The following is a 20,548-nucleotide window of genomic DNA, read 5'->3' on the forward strand; positions in this document are numbered from 1 at the left end:
AAGAAGCAAGAGAGAAAATGGAATGACATCCACATGTGCCTATTTTATAATTTTTGAGATATAGCTCACTGCCCATACTGACTTTGATTCTATTATTCTGGTTTTCTTTACCTCCAGCCTCTAGGTCCCTATGAAGCATTGTTAAGAAACACTTAATCCACTTTACTTCACTAAGGATGCTAATGAAGATTCAACAACACACACTAGTAATTATAGCCCCACTTTCAAATCCCTTTTCGCAGATTTTGCTCTTCAAACTGCCTCTTGTTAGCCACAGTTTTTAAATGGCCAGATTAGGAACACCTTGACCCTAATACATTTGTGAATATTTTCCATTATTTCATCAGCGGTTATGCTAACCCTCTCCCTCTAGTTGGAGAGAGATATTAGATTTCATGAGCCTGTCTTTATGTATTTAAAGAGCTTTTAAAATCAAATTGCAATTATTCGCTATATAATGACCTAACCAAAAGAAGCTATAGATATTAAAATTGCATCAGAAAATACATTCATAAGAGAGTCAAGAAAAGCATTGCTTCTATTTTTGGAAAGACTCTTTGAGCTAAAGTGAAAATGTTATTGTCTTAGTGGTTCTGTTTTTATTTTAACAGAAATGATCTTTATGCATTTACAACTGTTGGCTATATAAATGGAGCAATTAAAGCACATACAAAAGCATCAAAATTAAAATAATTAAATAGTCATGATCGGGCTTCGCTGGTGGCGCAGTGGTTGAGAATCTGCCTGCCAATGCAGGGGACACGGGTTCGAGCCCTGGTCTGGGAAGATCCCACATGCTGCGGAGCAACTAGTCCCGTGAGCCGCAATTACTGAGCCTGCGCGTCTGGAGCCTGTGCTCCGCAACAAGAGAGGCCGCGATAGTGAGAGGCCCACGCATCGCGATGAAGAGTGGCCCCCACTTGCCGCAACTGGAGAAAGCCCTCGCACAGAAACGAAGACCCAACACAGCCAAAAATAAATAAATAAATAAATAAATAAATAAACCCAAAAGTTAAAAAAAAAAAAAAAAGTCATGATCATAGTCAGTCAGAATGAGCCAAAAACATCAGCAAAAGTCACATACCTAATGACACATAGGTTTGTTCAAATAAATAAATGTGAGTTCCCAGATATTGTAGAGACGAGTATTATTTTTGAGAAACGCAGACTGACCTATAATACCTCTGGTTGCCTAAACATAACGAGAGGACAGCATTCCGAAGTTAACTGTGCCAGAAACAGAGAGAGACAGAAAATAAAGCAATTTCCAGTATTTTTATTTTTAGTCTTTGTTTCAAGACCATCTTTTGGAAATCTGTAGTGCCATGTAAGAGAAGGTTATATAGTATTCATGAGTAATCAATTCAAAATATCCTTGAAAGGTTCTAATTTGTTTCAAAGTCCCTGAAAGTCACTGTCAAACTCAAGGTTATTACATAGTTATGAAATGATGAGATAACCTCCTTTTGCATTAGTCTTCTGGGGCTGCCATAACAAAATATCACAGACTGGGTGGCTTAAACAACAGAAGTTCATTTTCTCACAGTTCTGGAGGCTGGAATTCCAAGATGAAGGTGTTGGAAGGTTTTGGTTTCTCCTGAGGCCTTTCTCCTTGGTCTGCAGTTGGCCACCTTCTCATGTGTCTTCACGTGTTCCTTCTTTTTCTGTGCACTCACCTGCCTGGTGTCTCTTCCTCTTTTGGTAAGGACATCAGTCACACTGTATTGGATTAGGACCCACCCATATGACCTCATTTAACTTTAATTATTCTTTAAAGGCCCTGTCTCCAAATCCATTCACATTGGGGTTTGTGGCTTCAACATATGGATTTGGTGGGGGACACAATTTAGTCCATAACACTTTTCAAATAAAATTAAGAAATCTGCTCTGAACTTCCAAATCAGAAAAGATGTAAAAATAAATTCCACTTCTCCACACATTTTAACATACTTCACAAACTCATCAGTTTCCTTTCAATTAAAGGAAGAAGCAAACATACAATCCTAAGAATGGTGCATAAAAATATTGGGTATTTAAAAAATAGTGGTTATAGTTGTAATGATAAGGGGGCAAAGCTGTTTTGAAGGATGAAATTCCAGATTCCCAGAAAAATTTTTCCTGTGGGGCGGGAGGGGAAGTGCAGAGAGGTGGCCCTACCATGTGCAGCAGGTGCTGTCCAAGCTCTGGCCGTAACCCCTGGATCTTCCCTTGTGCTCCAGCGTCTGTATAAGTATTCCCGAGCGCTTTTTACAGGAAAGTGACTATCCAAGCAGATAAGAAATTCTGGGAAATTAGCTGCCTTATTCCACGTCCCCAGCATTTCTCACATGGGCTCTCTGGAGCTGCAACAATTCTTAGATAGGTGCTTAGCAGCTTCCAGAGTTCCACATGGGATTAAGCCTCAGATGTCTCCTGTGGTCGATGGCTTAATACTGTACCCTTTATTGGCTAGTTTCCCTTTCCTATATCTCTCTCCATCATCCCCTGTATTCCACAGGTAAAGTACTTATACTTGAATCCTTGTAGCAGAAATCTGCTTCTGGGGAAACCCAGTATAAGATCCTATGGTCAATGTTTATTGAAGTATTGTTCACAATATTCAAGACATGGAAACAACCTAAATGTCTGCCACGGGATGAATGGATAAAGAAGATGTGGTATATATATTGTATACAATGGAGTGTTGTTCAGCAATGAGAAAGAAGGAAATCCTGCCATTTGCAACCACATGGATGGACCCTAAGGGTATTACAGTTAGTGAGATAAGCCAGACAAAGACAAATACTGTATGATATCATTTATGTGGAATATAAAAAAACCCGAACTCAAAGAAACAGAGAGTAGAATGCTGGTTTTCAGAGGCTGGGTGGGGTGGCAGAGGAATTGAAGAGATGTTGTTAAAGGGTACAAACTTGCAACTAGAAGATGAATAAGGTCTGGACATCTAATGCACAGAACAGTAATTATGGTCAACAATATTGTGTTATATACTTCAAATTTCCTAAGAGATTGGATCTTAAATGTTCTCACCACAAAAAAAGAAATGATAATTACATGATGTGATAGAGTTGTTAGGTAGTAGTCGGTATAATATATAAATATATCAAATCAGCTCAAAACAACAAAGGATTAATCTCCAAAATATACAAACAGCTCACAGAGCTCAATATCAAAAAAACAAACAATCCAATTAAAAAATGGGTGGAAGCCCTAAATAGACATTTCACCAAGGAAGACATACAGATGGCCAAGAGGCACATGAAAAGATGCTCAACATCAGTAATCATTAGAGAAATGCAAATCAAAACTACAATGAGGTATCACCTCACGCCGATCAGAATGGCCATTATCAAAAAATCTAGAAACAATAAATGCTGGAAAGGGTGTGGTGAAAAAGGAACCCTCTTGCACTGTTGGTGGGAATGTAAATTGATACAACCACTATGGAAAACAGTATGGAGGTTCCTTAAAAAACTAAAAATAGAACTACCATATGACCCAGCAATCCCACTACTGGGCATATGCACTGAGAAAACCATAATTCAAAAAGAGTCATGTACCACAATGTTCATTGCAGCTCTATTTACAACAGTCAGGACATGGAAGCAACCTAAGTATCCACTGACAGATGAATGGATAAAGAAGATGTGGCACATATATACAATGGAATATTAGCCATAAAAAGAAATGAAATTGAGTTATTTATAGTGAGGTGGATGGACCTAGAGTCTGTCATACAGAGTGAAGTAAGTCAGAAAGAAAAAAACAAATACTGTATGCTAACGCATATATACGGAATCTAAAAAAAAAAAAAAAGGTACTGATGAACCTAGTTGCAGGGCAGGAGTAAAGATGTAGACATAGAGAATGAACTTGAGGACACGGGGTAGGAGGGGGAAGCTGGGGCGAAGTGAGAGTAACATCGACATATATACACTACCGAATGGAAAATAGTTAGCTAGTGGGAAGCAGCAGCAGAGCACAGGCAGATCAGCTCGGTGCTTTGCGACGACCTAGAGGGGTGGGATAGGGAGCGTGGGAGGGAGGCTCAAGAGGGAGGGGATATGGGGACATATGTATGCATATGGCTGATTCACTTTGGTGTACAACAGAAACTAACACAGCATTGTGAAGCAATTATACTCCAATAAAGATCTATTTAAAAAAAAAGCACATCAGAACGTATCCACAATGTGTTTCACAGGATGATTCTAATCATAAACAACAGAGCTGAGTAGTGAACACCATGAACATGGGATGGAAATCTTGTTCTGCCATGCACCTAACTTTATACATATTATTTAATCTCTCTTGATCTCAATTTTCTCTTCTGTAATGTAGAATAACATATGTTTCTTGAAGACATTGAGAAGAATAAATAATTTGATTCATGTAAAGTGCGTAGCAAAGTAGCTGGCACACAGAAAATGCTCATCATGATTACCTGCACCGGGAAGGACGTGACATCAGTAAAAATCCATCTTTGTAGGATGCATGACTTAGAAACTCTTTGAAAGTCACTAAAAAGCCGGAGCTCTTTGAGATGTAGAAGGCATGGGTGACAAGAGGAAGCTCAACTGTTAGCATAGACATAGAACTTTGTAAAATACTGCCCATTAATCTACCGATCTGGAAAGAAGCATTATTTCCCTTTGAGAAAGTGTTATTCCCCTCTAGCTTACACCCTACCTATATCCCTACAGGTGTAAAAAGTCTACAGGCATACTTCGTTTTATTGTGCTTCACAGATACTGCATTTTTTACAAATTGAAGAGTTGTGGCGACACTGCATCACAAGCAAGTCTATCGGTGCCGTTTTTCCAACAGCATTTGGGTCTCTGTGTCACACTCTGGTAATTTTCTCAATATTTCCAACTTTTTGCCTGCGTATTCCTCACCAGCCAAAGTTCTCCATAAACTTCTCCAGATAATTGCCTATGTGCCTCACCTCCACTTGCTGACATCCCATCACTCCTCACATCACTCCAACCTGAGTTGCATCCCACCCCCATCCACCAACCACTTCAATGAATCTGCTTCAGCCAAGATTACTAAATTGTTCTGGGACCCATTCAAAACTGGTGAACTTGAACTTGGAAATGGAGTTTTGACAATGCAACTTATCTTTGTATGTCTCTGTATGTCCATTTATGGGTTGTATCCACGGACCGGACCAGACCAACCTGTTCCAGACCTTAGGCTTAGGTAAAGCCTAAGCTTTAACCAGGCTTAGGCTTCCAGTTAACGAATATTTCATGGTCCTATCAGTATCCTAAGTGCTTGTTTGTTTTTTTTTAGTTCATCTAAGAAGCAGATACTGAGATGGGATTACATGTGCAAAGATGATATTACACAGGAAACGCCTGAGTAAGAGAAGATGATCCCTCATGGTCTCTCCTCCTCCAGCCACCCCATGCTGCACACAAATGCACATACACTCCAGGGTCACCCGGAGCTGGTCTTCTGTGCTTTTACTCCACCCTTCAATTCTTTAAGTGCTGACATCTCCTCTGTACAGTCTCCCCACCACCCTGAAATTAACTGGATTGTGGGAAGGGTGGGAGAGTTGACCTTAAACATTCTCTCCGAGGAGCAGAATTCCCACTCAACTGTGAGCAATTCCTCAGTGTTCTTATCCTGCCCTGCAGCCCTAGCACATGGTGCAGGGGTTGGCATAAGGTGGGGGTCAGTGATTGCTGGAACAATCTGGCACTCAAGTTCCCCAAACGTGGGTCACCTCAAAACTGCCGTCACATAAGAATTACCAGAAATTACTGAGGAAGAGGCAGAAATGGCCTAGACAATGAATTATGTGCCCAACACAAAATCCTTCTCAGCTTTGTGCCAGGAGCTCAAGCTTCAGTCTTGGGGGCTCCTTCAGCTGGGCCAGTTCCAGGTGTATTTCAGAAGCAGGGCCGCTCACAACCATTGCGTGCGAATGTGTGTTTTTCCTTTCACTGGCTTTCAGAGCTTCCACATAGCCTGGAGTTCCTTTCACTTAGTAGAAGGCACTTGGATTTTTTCACTTTTTGGTAATTATCAAAAAGGTGCCATAAACATTCACATACAGGTTTTTGTGTGAACATGTTTTTGTTTATTTTGGAGAAACACCTATAGGAGTGGGACTAAAGGACCAGATGGAGTAAGTGTATGTTTAACTTTTTTTTTTTTTAACAAGGATTTTCAAGTAAACAATGTGGGTTGGAAGCTGCCGCAAATACTGCCTGAAATAATCTCAGTTCTCGCTTCTTGAAAGATTGCAGATTAGTCTCCTTAATATTTTAAATGCAAAGAAACCTCAATTCTTTTTTTTTTTTTTGCACTTCCTTTTTTTACTTTTACCTGTTGAAACCTCTCGCTTATTTCTCCCACCATCTAACAACCTGTTTTCTGTATCTATGAACTTGGTATTTTTTTGTTTGTGTGGGTTTTTTATTTGTTTCTTTTGCTTTTGATTCCTCATATAAGAGAAATCATATGGTAGTAGTCTTTTTCTGTCTGACTTACTTCACTTAGCATAATGCCGTCAAGGTCCCTCTATGTTGTTGCAAATAACAAACTTTTATTCTTTTTTATAGCTTAATAATATTTCACTGTATATATGTACCACTGGACACTTAGGTTGTTTCTGTATCTTGGCTACTGTAAATAGTGCTGCAATGAACATGGAGTGCATGTATCTTTTCGAGTTAGTATTTTTGCTTTCTTTGGATAGATTCCCAGAAGTGGAATTGCTGGATCATATGGTAGTTCTATTTTTAATTTTTTGAGGGCCCTCTATACTGTTTTCCATATTGGCTGCACCAATTTACATTCCCACCAATAGAGCACAGGGGTTTCCTTTTCTCCACATCCTCGCCAAAATTTGTCGTAATGTAATAGAATAGCCATACTAACAGGTGTGAGGTGATAACTCATTGTGGCTTTCATTTGCATTTCCCTAGTGATTAATGATGCTGAGCATTTTTTCATGTACCTGATGGCCATCTGTATGTCTTCTTTCAAAAAGTGTCTATTCAGATATTCTGCCCATTTTTTAATCAGATAGTTTGTTTTTTGCTATTGAGTTGTATGTGTTCTTTATATTATATATTTTCGATATTAGCCCCTTATCAGATACAGGATTTGCAAATATTTTCTCCCACTCAGTAGGATGCCTTTTCATTTTGTTGATGATTTCCTTTGCTGTGCAGGAGTTTTTAGTTTGATGTCGTCCCGCTTATTTATTTTTGCTTTTGTTGCTTTTGCTTTTGGTGTCAAATTGAAAAATTTATTGCCAAGATCAATGTCAAGGAGCTTACTGCCCATCTTTTCTTCTAGGAGTTTTATGGTTTCAGGTCTTATGTTCAAGTCTTTAATTCATTTTGAGTTAAATTTTGTGTTTTGTGTAAGATAGTGGTTGAGCTTCATTCTTTTACTTGTGGCTGCCCAGTTTTCCCACACCATTTATTGAAGAGACTGTCCTTTTCCCACTGTATATTCTTGGCTCCCTTAATGTAAATTAATTGACCATATATACATGGGTTTATTTATGGGCTTTCCATTCTCTTCCATTGATCTATGTGTCTGTTCTTAATGCCAAGAGCATATTGTTTCAATTGCTATAGCTTTGTAATATACAGTTGAACCTTGAACAGTGTGGGGGTTAGGGGCACCAACTCCCCATCCCCAACAGTGGAAAATTCAAGTATGACTTTGTAGTCAGCTCTCTGTATCCAAGGTTCCATATCTGTGGATTCAACCAACTGCAGATCCTGTGGTACCATAATACTTATTTACTGAAAAAAATCTGTGTGTAAGTTGATCTGCACAGTTCACATCCATGTTGTTCAAGAGTCAAGTATAGTTTGAAATGATGCTTCCAGCTTTGTTCTTCTTTCTCAAGATAACTTTAGCTATTCGAATTTTTTTGTGGTTCCATACAAATTTTGGAATTATTTGTTCTATTTCTTTAAAAATTGCCATTGAAATTTTGATAGGGATGGTAATCCCTATCAATCTGTAGATTGCTTTGGGTAGAATGGACCTTTTAACAACACTGATTCTTCCAATCCATGAGCAAAGGATATCTTTTCATTTATTTGTGTCTTCTTCAATTTCTTTTGTTAATGTCTTATAGCTTTTAACATACAGGTCTTTCACCTCCTTGGTTAAGTTTATTTCTAGGTATTTTATTCTTTTTGATATGTTTGACTTGTTAAGAAGAGATGGCCCCTTTATATTCAGCATCCTTCCTAAGGATGTGCCAATCCAAGAAAGTATAGTGGAACTCCAGGCCTTTCTGGGCTAACATTTACATAAAAAGGAATTCTAATCTAGAATATCTGAATGATAATAAAGCCACTGGAGTGAAAAAAAATGTTGCATATATATAATGGATGAACAATGGATAATTCTTTTGCAGGTGGGATTGAGAACAGAAATGTATGGGGTTCAGTGTAAAAGGAAAGAAGTTTAACTTTTCTTATCTCTTGGGTTATGGAAGTAATGGTGGCTAACTATAGCTATTTTGGGAGGTGGAAGAGGGAAGAAGGAGGCTTTTTGATACTGCCTCTCACTCTCTCTGCATCCACTAAAGATGAATGAGGCAACTGAGATTGACAAAGTACTTTGCATAGAATACTAGAGATGTAGAATATTTCTTGCTGTGGGGAATAAGGACAAGGATTGATTACAGATAAATCAAAGACTAGAAAGGTGTTCTAAGATCTTAAAATATTTAGACATCAAACATTTTTAATGGTGAAAATCAGCAGAGGTTTAGAGAAAAGCAGAGCACAATGGACAGTGAGAGTCCAGGTAAGTAATCAGTGGTCAAGAGATCTTCAGGAGTTGAAGGGTTGCACAAAACACAAAGGACAATGGACACATCACATGGGAGCCTACTAATTTAGATATCAATTAGGATTCATGCCACCTTTCTCAGACCCAGAATATATTTTCTGACTGCTGTTAAGGTTTAACCTAACTCAAACATTGGCACCAAAGAGATGCAGCAACTAGTGACAGTGAATATGGACATTTTCATGTGTGTCGATGAAAGAATAGGAGCTGTTTTACATACAGAGATGTGCAAGCTTCAAATCTTAGTCCTGCCACTTGTTAGGTCTATACCTTAGATCCTGTTACTTAAATCATCTCATTCTATGTTTCCTTATCTGTAGAATTGGAATGCTAATATCTACCTCAAAGTGTCGATGTAACAGTTAGGTGAAACAACACAAACAGAATAGTTATTTTTAAATAAATATCACTTCCTTTAATAACCTTAAAATATTAAAATGATTGAAGTACTAACTAATAATGGTTCCAGAATTTCCATTTTGAGTGCCTGTAGACATTAACCTGGATGGGAGGCTGGAGGCTAAGAAACTTCTCCTGGAAAGTCATTTGTAGCAGGCATGCTGTTTTTTCATAGATGTTTTATTTATTTGCGTTGTCTTTGGATGGCTGAATGGCTAGAGATAACAGGAAGTGCTAAAGCATCCCTAAGTTTGCAAGCCTCCCCTTGGCACTCCTGCTGGTGCTAAAGTTTGTTGCTTTGTGAAATGGACTGTATTTCACCATTTTTATAGACCCTAGCTGGTAGTAAGTGAATGTACCAGTCAAAGGTCAAGGCTATAGTTACACTGCATGCTTGTTGAAAGCCCAAGCTGGTGACAACTATTAAATCATCCTGTAGACAAAGATTCCAAGAGGGAAATGAAAGGTTAGAAGTGCTGCTTATTAAATTCCTGAAATCATGGCTTCCTGTGACTTGTGGTCATAAGCCTCAATGACTCCAGCATAGTTCTGAATTTTCTCAACAGACCTTTCTAGGAGGCATTCAGGAGAGTGACTGAGTAACTTCTGACTGTGGATTCTGACTATTTTTATGAGCAGTCCTTGGGCTGCTGTAAATAAACTCATAAAGTAAGAAATTCTCCTCTGAAAGCAAATCAAAGGCTCTAAAGTATATGGTCAAAGTTTAACTCTGAAATGAGATTAAAAACTGTCTCCTAAAACCTATTTGAAGAGTTTGAGTGAATCAGACATTTGGAAAAATCTGAGTATCAGAGAACAACCCACAAATCCTTCCCAGGAAGAAAATAATTGTAATAATACAGAATCTGAATTTTACCAGTTATCTACAAGGTTAGCTTTTAAATAAGGATTGCACAGTATTAAAGAAAAGGAAGTACTTACATATACATACATTTATGCAATTTAAGGCCTTATAATAAGGGCATAACAGTGTAATTGAGAAGGACCTCTAGAGGGTTTATGCCTAACATCTAGTTGCCAATAGCAACTAAAAGAGAACACTTAATGTTTCAGGGATTTTGCTCTACTTTTTTTGCTGGCTGAGGGCAAATTGATCAACTCTGATGTTTGCATAAATAGATTGTAAAAGGTTTTGACATTTCCTCTTTGTCACTTTTGCTCTTACTCATCTTTCTGGTATGAAAAATTCTTTACGATACTACCTGATATCTTCAGTTTTCCCAAGCAGGATTTAAGAAATCCTCAAAGTGAATTTGAGTATTAACTAAATATGATTCTGAAATTTGTCATTGTTATGTTTTCCAGGCTGTTTGCGCTTCTTTAACAAGCTGAGCAGATATTTACTTTCTCCCTCACTGTTTCATAAATCTCCCCTGAAACTGAGCTTAGTTATGATGATGAATGATCCCAGGTGGAGTATGGTCAGATGTATATAATGAGCTCCAAAGGAACACTCAAAATTAATTTCATTCCTTTGTACTCCTATTTGTATTAGTAATAACTATTATCTCTGCGTAATTTTTCCTAGCTTGAGTACATATAGTCTTTCTCTGTTTGTTGATAGTTTTGTACTTGTTCTAATTGAATTTCCCTTTTTCATTTATTGTATCATATTTTTACAGACTATTTCACAATACACCTTTTTTTTCTATTCCACAACTAGATTTTGAATTTCTTCCATGTAGCCACAAGATCTCACTTATCTTGAATTCTAAGAACTTAGTTCCTAGCCCAAAAAAGATACTCAACTGATTTCTGATTAGTAATTAAATGAATTAACAAAATAAGTTGATATTATATTCAAAGTAAATGCAGATTTCAAAGTAATAATAATTAACTTTGCAATGTTTCATTCAAAGTAATGTCCAATTATATTTTGGTCAATTACTTCTTAATTAAGTTGAGACACTGAACCTTGTTAATCAATGACAGCTCACTGAGAGGAAAGTGTTTGGTGTTGAGAGGAAAGGTTTGAATTGGTGGGAAATTAGAATATTATCTTTTGCGTGCTATGGTGATAAGCAGTTAATGAAGAAGAGGGCTATTTTCAGGAGTACAAATAGAAATCTGACTCAGGTACTTGCTGATTTTCTTTCTTTTTAGTTATGTCTGGCACCAAGATGTTGTTCATGGTGTACTATCAACGTCACAGTTGCTGCATGTTGGTGCTATTGTTATTTTTTAGTAATAGTAACAATGGATTCAAACCAATTCATCCGTATGCTCTCCCTCAGTACTGCTGGTGACCAGGAGAGATGGAGATGGTGTCTGAGATTAACTATATAGACTTTGCCCATAGATAGAGCAAATCTAAGTGTAATCTAATGCAGAAGAGCATTTAAGTAGGGAATTCACTATTATCTTGTTTTAAAACCTAAACAATGGTTTTAACAATGTATCAATGCTCTTCAAAAATAATGCTCAAAACATTATGGCTTTAGAAGAAAATAAGCAAGTGAATGATAAATTTGAGTACATACGAGTGGTACAGTTCTTAAAAATGCCACAAGAAACACCAAAGACATTATCTATCAGGAAAATATTTGAAATACACATATGAGCAATGGGTAAATTGTTTGAATTCACAGAGTTTATATAAACCAATAAGAAAACAAACATAGCATAAATATAATATGAATATTATATAGAGAGAAATACAACAGAAAAAATAAAAAATTACAGACAAGAGATATGGATAAATGAATCTCAGAAAATATACAAATGGACAGGCAAATGAATAAATGGTAAATTTTACTTAAAACTAAAGGAATACAAGACAAATCATAAAAGTGATGTTTTAACTCTATAAATATATTGCCAAAAATAATATGTTTGGTATTATTTCTTACAGAAAAGACTGAGGGATAATAGGGCTCTCATACTTTGGTAGGAGAGTAAATTGGTGTCATATGTTATATTTAGAGACTAAGTTGATATTTAACAAAACCAAAACTCCACACAGATTTTGACATATTTTTAGTGACTCATTCTGCAGTCATTCTTACAAAATAACACCAAGATAGAATATACCTTATGTCAGCATTTTTAGTTATCAGAAAAACCTGAAAATATCTTCATTTTCTCACCGATTAACTTAGTTAGATCCTGATCTTAGAATGCCCCCTCCCTAGTTTTCTGTCAGTTTAGCATTTGTCACTCTTAAAAATATCTTGCTTTAGGTGATAAATTATATGGTCACCCCTCCAATATGGAAATGGTTAAATAAATTATGAAAGACAATTGGCATACATGAGTCTAATTTTACATTTTATACTTTTCTATACAATTTGAATTTCTGCCATGTGTATGTACTACTTTTATTCTTAAATATTTTTTGTAAAATATATGAAACTTATTATCTGAAATTCCATGAATGGGAATGATCTTTTATATATTCCTACACAAACTATCAGAAATCACTGTTTTTATGGTTACTTTCAGTGGAGGTAATACTTCCTGCTGAACCCTAAGTTTATAATCCTCTGATTTTGATGCCAACAGAATTCTAGTGAGTTAGGTTTTAATTATTTTATTGAGGACATGTGATTTATTCTATATAAGGCAATATCAAATCTCTTAGTTTGGTATTAGTGTAATGCTTGTTAATTTCATGAGCAGGATGTTAATGATATCTAAATGAAGAAGTTTTATGCCTGAAATAACGTTCTCAATTTAAGCTTAGGTCATTTGGTGCTAAGTATTACACTGAAAATCAGAAGATGTAGTTAGAAAGAAAAGCTCAGCAACCTCTTAACATGGCCTTGAAAGAGACTAGAATTGAAAGGATAAAATGGCCGAGAGGCTCCTTCACAACACTCAAGCCATACTCATTGTTAATAGTGAAGGTGTCAGAGTCAGGCTGCGAGGGTTCAAATCCTGATTCTTATCACTTAGAAATTATGTGACTCTGGGCAAGATAGTTAACTTCTCTGTATCTGAGATTCTTTATCTATAAAATCAGAATAGTAACTGTTATAGACTTCACGTTTGTGCCTTCTTGAAAATTCATATGTTGAAACCTTAATCCCCAGTGTGATGGTATTTGGAGATGAGGCATTAGCAGGTCATTAGGTCGTGAGGGTGGGGCCCCCATGATAGAATTAATGCCCTTAAAGGAAGAGACAGGAGAGAGCTGGCTAGCTTGTGCTCTCTCTCTAGCCTCAGCCACCTGCAAACCAGGAAGAGGGCTCTCGCCATGAACTTAATCGTCTGGCACCTTGATTTTGGACATTTCAGGCTCTAGAACTGTAAGAAATAAATGTTTGTTGTTTAAGTCATTCAGTCTATGTTTTCTGTATAGCAGCACAAGCTAAGACAGTAACTATATCTAATTCATAGATGTATTCATTTCCTATGGCTGCTGTTTTAACAAATTACCACAAATTCAGTGATTTAGAACATCACAAGTTTATTCTCTTTTAGTCTAGGGGTCAGAAGTCAGAAATGGGTTTCACTGAGACCAAAATCAAGGTATTGGCAGGGCTATGTTTCCTCTTTAGGCTCTAGGGGAGAATCTGCTTCCTTGCTTTTTCCCACTTCTAGAGCTACATTCCTTGGCTTATGGCCCCTTCACCCATCTTAAAGTTAGTAGTGTAGCATCTCTCTTTCTGACTCTGCTTCCATCTGTTTCCATCACACAGCCTTCTCTTCTGTGTAGTCATATCTCCCTTTATCTCCCTCTCATAAAGACACTTATAGTGCATTTAGGGCCTTCCCCCAGATAATCCAGGGTAATCTCCTCATCACAAGATCCCTAATTTAATCACACCTGCGAAGTCTCTTTTGCCATATAAGGTAACATTCACAGGTTCCAGAGATTAGGAGCTGGGTACCTTTGGGGACCATTATTGAGCCTACCACAATAGTGTTACTATGGGAATTAAAGGAGATAATAAATGTAAATTTCTTGACACACAAACTGTTGTTCAACAAATACTAAATAGTATTATTATTTTTGTTACAGAGTTCTAAGTGGAAAAACAAAAGTATAACCCCCACATTTTATATCCAGTCAAATTGCCCTTCATGTATAAGGGTAACTGGTAACATGTAAGCAAACAAGAATTCAGGGAATAGCACCCAGGAAGACTTCCTTTAATCAAACAAACAAGCAAATAAATAAAATTACTGTGAAACTTAAGTAATCAAGATATACATTTTTTTTAAAGAAGAGAAAAAAGTAATAATGGTAACAGACCACTGGTGAGTATTGAATTTTTTTAAATACAAATTTTAGCTAAAAACTGTGCTCATTATGGTTAAAGAACAGCATATAATGTAATAAATCTCAAGAATATAAAAATATATATCATTAAAAAATTGGAAGGAGGTGAAGTAGGAGGAAATGAGCATGCTATTTTTTTCATTTCTCTTCTTAAAGATTCAATAAATGTGACCTAATGTTGCCATATGCATCTAACAAGAAATAGTGACTTTTCCTTTAAAATTTCCTATAATCTTATTAACTGTATAGATACATTTGAAGGAAATAATACGTTTTTCTGTGGTTTAATGTTTATCTGAAAATATTGGAGATCTTAATTTTGTAATTTACTGATAAATTCAATGTTAATATTTAAATTATAAAATAGTGTTCAAGTTATGATCTTATACTGATAAAATTAGTTCATATACTTAGCTATGATTCTATCACCTATCTAAACATAAAAAATGACCATTCTGAATGAAATGGAAAAAATCTTGATGCTAGTTATTTTATAGCAAAATTTGAGTTTTTATATACTTTTCTACTTCACATTCCCCTTTATTATTAAGATTAATTCATAATCATTCTCATAAGTAATGAAGCTATTATTTTTTTCCAATAATAAAAGTAACAACTGTCCTGGAACCCCAAATAAAATGTCTTAAGATCACTATCAGCCTCCCAGTCACTAAATCTAATGTCATTTACTCTGGCTTCATGTTCTTTTTAAATCTCTAGAGTGTTTAATAATAATAGTTACCTTTTATTTGCTCTTCTGATTTGACTTTTACCCTCTTACGATTTAACTTACTATAAAAACCTATCCTGTTGTCCTCTCATCTTTCTAGTGGCTCTTTTTCCTCATGGTCTTACTTTTCCCTTTTATACACCCATCTAAATGACTGTTTTTTCTCTTTCAAATTACCACTTTGACATCAGTTCTCAAACCTTGTAGCACATTAGAATTGCCTTGGGAGATAAATCATCATTCCCAGGCCGCACTTTAAACCAAAAATATAATTAGACTTTCTGGGGGTGAGAACAAGGCATTGTTTTTGTTTGTTTTTAATTTCTAAGATATTCCAATGAGTAATCACATTTGAGAACAAATGATATACTTTACTATCCAAAGCACGGTCATTAGACCAATAACTTGAGTATGACCTAGAAGCTTATCAGACATACAGAATCTCATGCCCCATCTCAGACCTTAAGGCCAAAAAATGTATTTTTGAAATCCCAGATGATTCATATCCACATTAAAATTGAAAAGTGCTGATGTAGATTACTAAATTTAGCACTTGTCCTAATTTATCTCCTACACTCTGTCCTTATGTTTCCAATGTCATTTGCTTGTGGAATATCTTCACCTATATAGTCCAGTAAGGACTTCAAACTCAATTTAAGCCTACAGTTGAACGAATATTTTGTTCTCTCAATCATGAATCAGCATTTTTCTTTGAGTCTTTATCCACTAACACTATCTCTGTTCACTGTATACCTTATAAAATTTTGTCCTTTTTTAAAAAAGAATTGGTCCACACACAGTCTCAATATCCTTTTATATTATCCTCTCCCGTATCTCTCAAGCTTTATTCCTTTCCATTTGCAGTAGTAACTCAGACATAATTACCTCACTTGAACTTCTGAGATGGTTTCCTAACTGACCTTACTGCCTTCAGACATCCCTTATTTCAATGTACTATGCACAGTTACATTGGATTAATTTTCCTAACACAAATCAGGATTAGCTAGCAGAGGTTAGCCTACTGTTAATGATCTCTAGAAGAGACTTTACATGAACAATTCCCTCATAAACTTCACTCTAATAAAAATATAATGTACCATTTTAATGACCAGATTAAAGCAATTTTCACATTTTCTGACTTCTTTGGAGATGAATAATTGGTGATTATAAAACATGGAGAGGTACAGACTGGCAAAATCTAAAACAGTCAAATCAAGAAAGCCACAATGTCCTTTGAGAGCAAATATAACAGTAATAAATTATTTTCACTTTTTAATTTAGAAAGAGCCCTGTATGTTTGCCATTGATTTAGTTCTTTCCATCATTTATAATTCAAATAAAAAAAGAAATTAACATTTCTAATTACAGCTGAAAGTACTTCATGTATTTCCTCAGCAACATAAGGTAATACAATTAGTTGTTCAGGTTATATCATTTTAATAAGTTTGAAATTTTTCTTCAACCAGTAACCATGCCATACAAGAATAATTAAATTATATCTGAACTCAGATATTAGTGATAATATAGTTTTCTACTTATCTTAGCCTTTACTTTTTAAAAATAAAATAAAATAAGCTCAACCTCAAAAAGATGATACTTTTACTTTTTATAATGTTTAAGCTCAATTTAAAAAATAAAGCAAAGAAGTCTTAAGAAAAAAGGATCTTTACATTTTTTTAATGGGAAATATTTAAAGTTTTTAAAGGACAGTGTTGGTAGAATTCCAGAAACTCAATTTGTAGGTGTGTTTACCTAGAGGAGGGATTGTTTGGAGGGTATGTGGAAGGATAGAGGTTGGCTAACACTAAAATAATTTCATGTAAACTGATTTTCATCTACACAGCTCTCTTGCATGTTTAGTAGCTATATAATTTATTAATCAGAGAATTGCAATATAAAAGTCATGGGTCCTAGGAACTGCTTTTGGGTCCATGAAGAAACTTGAAAAAGTTTATTATCCACTTAATTCTGTTTCCTGATGGGTAAGCATGCTTCCTGAATGCTCAGGAGTACTATGAGAAGATACAATTAGATAGCCTTAGGAAGGAAAACAATGAAAATCAAGGCATAAACATTTTCTACATCATTTTTTTAACTTAGGAAAAAATAATTGGCTCCAAAAAATGTTCATTAGTTATGTATTTTTACTCATTAATTAAATTATAGGATGAATTCATTTCCACTACCACTGGTTATTAAATATAGACAGATCCTGCTGATTTAACTGACTAGCAAATAATAAAATATCATAAGCCTTTGATTGCTACAGGCACAGTAGGCAGCACATGTTAAAAAAAAAAGGTAAAAGCACAAATTCTAACCAACAAAAATTTAAAGGTTGAATCCTCCTCTGGGCAGAAATTGAGACAGCATTTTGGAATCTCCCTTGCCCCAAACCCTGCAAAAATTTTTTAAATGTGAATCTCATAGACACCAAAACAAATAAACGGTCTCTTCTCAATTCCATGGGAATTTGAGCCAAATTTTTGAAGTGAGCAATGTAATAAGCTTATGCCCAAGTTGCAGGATCAGATGAACAGTGGTGGGGTCCAAACAATACTAATTTTTCTAACTATTGTGCACAGACCACATTGGGTGAATATGAAGTTTAAGGAAAAGGGTGAGGAGGACTGGAGCCATTGGTATGGAAGTGGGGGATGGCTGCCCCGGATGCCATGTTGACAACAAAGAAGAAAGTGTTACATTCTGTCTTATTAGGTTGTTGAGTTTTATTTGTAACCTGCCATGCTAATGCTCTAGGAGAGGAGAAGCCTGTGTTTAGATGCTTCTGGATAATAGGATAAAGCTTTCCTTCCCAAACAAATATATAAATTGATATGACTGGTGGTTGACTGCTTATTACAGAGCTAGGTTCATTGGGTTCAAAGGCCCTAGGTAAGAGACAGATAATGAAGGAAAGGTGACAGCATCCATATTCTGTTTATCCCCACAGATTCAGAAGTTTTAAAGATCTGAAGCTGAAGGAAGTGTTTTCTTGCCTTCTTTGTGCTGCTTTTGGCCCCCTATGGTGGGAGACCACCCAGCACACAGAGAAGGACAGAGCTGAACTCTTCACTCCTCAGATGTAGAAAAAGGTATCAATTCCTCCTGGAAATGTGGAGGAGCAAAGAGAACAATGGCAATACTGATTTGGCCTAGAAAATGTCAAGGAGGCAGTGACTGCCCAGCTGGTATGAGCAGCCGTGACCTGAAAGTGGTTTAAGAGCACTGTTGAGTTGTACTAAGAGGCCAGACAGAGGAGCATTCTGCAGACCTATTCTGGACACATATGTGGCCTTACTCTGAAGATTCACTGAAATATTTGGGGATCTGGGCTCCTTAGTGGATAAGATAACCCATGCTCAAGTATATAGATACTTACACCCAAGAGTTTTGAATAAAAGTAAAAAGAAAAGTTTCTCTATTCCCTGATGAAACCCAAAACACTCAGATTTACATGTTCTTTAGAGTTAACAGCTCCCTATCCCCACCTTCTTCCTGTACTGTAAGTATCTAGGCAAATTAGTTGCTGCTCCCTCCATAGTCACCATCTACCACACCTTGTGTAGAATTCTGACCACGTGCTTGCAAATTTATCTGAGGAGAGCAGGTAAGTGACATTTTCCAAATTTAATTCAAATCGTTTTTCTTCAACACATACTGCCTTGACAAAAATAGAAGGACCGAAAAGAAAACATTTCTTCCAATGTTCAGTTTGATTGGAATTGTTACTTTTCCAAATGGGAAATTCAGAGCATTGTATCCCTCTCTTTCCTTGATGTAAACATCTATTCATTCAGCATATCCTTTACTCTACTTCCTAAGTATTATTTGATTCTGCCCCTTCTCTACACCCACTGTAACTGCCTCAACTCAGGCCCTTAAATTTTCTTGTCTTGATTACTCCATTCGCTTTCTAACTGGGCACCATGTTTTCAGTTTTTCTTTCCTATGAATCAGATACCTTGTCTTATAAAAATCCAAAATGGATTTTTCTCTGATTAAACCAAAACCAAACCATACTAAAACAAACACAAACCTTCAAAAGCTTCATAATGTCTGCAGAATAAAATCTAAACCTGTCATTTAAGCTAAAGCCATCTCACAATCAGCATTTTGTTCTTCAAGCTCCCAGGTTTAGAGTAGAGTTTGAAACATGATAAAATTTTGTAATTATTTATTGACAGTATTTATAAATGAACTCAAAAGATCTGGTGTCCTACAAAGTCTACCATAATATTTCTTACTGCTTCTACTTAGTATTTTTGCTACCTATTTCTCTTTACCACACTGCAACTGTCTTCAACCCATATGAAGCCACATAATTTAGGTATCTTTTCTTATAAAATAGCTAATACAGAGCTAAAAAATAATGATGTCACAGAACCTCCACAGTCTGCTTCATATATCTGCATGGTGCCTATTTCTCATGTGGAATTGTCTGGAAACAAAAAGTACAGGGTAAAGGCAACCACTCAACATGCCATCAGGAAATAAAGTCCTACATGTTTTCTGACATCACAATTATAACTTTCAGGATAGAGTCAGGAACACAAGGTCACTAGATAGATTATAAGAAGATGTTCACTACACAAATCAGACCCAACACAAATAGGGTAAGAACTGGACAAAAGAGAGAATGTCAGAGAAGGTCATCAATCCAAGAAAGTATAAAATCAATGGTGTGGGTGGACATGTCGGAGCTTGCAGGAAGATCCAAATTATAGACTGCCCTTAAGTGATCCATTATTTGTTGTTTTCTTTTAATCGTTTTGCGACTTTGGTTAAATGAATAAGTATTGTTTCACAGTGACCTATGATCCTGTTGTGTTTTAAAAACCTTTTTGATATTTTTAACAAATTTCTCAAAATCTAACTAAAGCTCTTTTAGCCTCCAGCTGACTCTGGGATGCTTCAAAGGAACATCCTAAGACATCTCAGAGATGAATTTTAAACTAAGTTTATTTGGTATGTTTAATTACTTCAGAAACATTGTCAAGTGATTGGAGAGGAACCTTAGGTTATAGTGTATGGATACATATTATCAATACAGATATTCCAAAATTTATATGAAACCCCTAACATCTCATATGTCTTGATATAATGTCATAATTCTATTATTCTCAAATATTATATGTCACAGAAATATCCAAGTTTCCTACTAATTGCATTATATTCAGATCTTTAACCATGCTATTTTCAGTTCTGTCATGACACTGTTACAAAACGAAGATTTGCAAGAAGACTCATAAAAAGAACTTTTTAAACAAACATAAGTTTCTGATGGCCTTTAGATAATACCACTGAACTATGTAACAAATGATGGGAAA

Source organism: Eubalaena glacialis, chromosome 4, assembly GCF_028564815.1.
Source record: "Eubalaena glacialis isolate mEubGla1 chromosome 4, mEubGla1.1.hap2.+ XY, whole genome shotgun sequence".
Lineage (NCBI taxonomy): Eukaryota > Metazoa > Chordata > Mammalia > Artiodactyla > Balaenidae > Eubalaena > Eubalaena glacialis.